This window comes from Hylaeus volcanicus, chromosome 1, assembly GCF_026283585.1.
Source record: "Hylaeus volcanicus isolate JK05 chromosome 1, UHH_iyHylVolc1.0_haploid, whole genome shotgun sequence".
NCBI lineage: Eukaryota > Metazoa > Arthropoda > Insecta > Hymenoptera > Colletidae > Hylaeus > Hylaeus volcanicus.
The window spans coordinates 13,532,691-13,533,344 of record NC_071976.1 but is presented as its reverse complement, the minus strand read 5'-3'; the positions used below and the strand labels follow the sequence as shown (position 1 = coordinate 13,533,344).

The window sequence follows — 654 nt, the reverse complement described above, 5'->3', positions numbered from 1 at the left end:
GCCGGCGCTGGGTTGGACGGGATCGGTAGCCTCTCAGCCGCATCGCTCGGTGTTGCCGTCGTTAGCCCAACGCTATTGCTCTTCTTCTGCTGGCGCTCTCGATCTTGGTCGGTCTCGTTCCCCGTGGAGAGTGCACCTCTTTGTGAAGGGGAATCTGCCACGTCACAGTATTATACACACACAACACACAATGTAACACGCAACGTTTAAATTTAAGTAGCTTTAAAGACATTAACTACTCCGTAGTTACAATTAAGTTAGATAGTAATAATTAAATTAATAATACATATTGACACAGACAGTATCTACTGTCTCATTTACTTATTAATAACTATTGCGGCTTCCTCGGTAGTATAGTGGTCAGTAATCCCCGCCTGTCACGCGGGAGACCGGGGTTCAATTCCCCGCCGGGAAGAGTATTATTTTTGATTTTTAGTGTATAAACTTAGATTAAGGTTCTATTTTTACTAAAATATATACTCTACACCTCCCCACCCCCTCCCCCCCAATTACCCACTCCAACCCTTCCAATTTCAACGTATGTATAGTTTTTTCCTCGTGCCGTTTTCTATACATAATCCCAACCCAACTATATATAAAAATTTCTCCTTTATGTAATATTGACGTAGCATTAAGTACAGTAACTCATAGATC

General features: G+C 42.2%; 1 non-coding gene across 1 annotated transcript; it reads left to right on the top strand.

Annotated features, from left to right (window-relative positions):
- The first annotated feature begins 342 nt into the window (after positions 1–342).
- Trnad-guc (transfer RNA aspartic acid (anticodon GUC)) lies at positions 343–415 on the top strand. The gene has a single exon. It is a non-coding gene; the product is annotated as a tRNA-Asp (tRNA).
- The last annotated feature ends 239 nt before the right edge of the window (positions 416–654 follow it).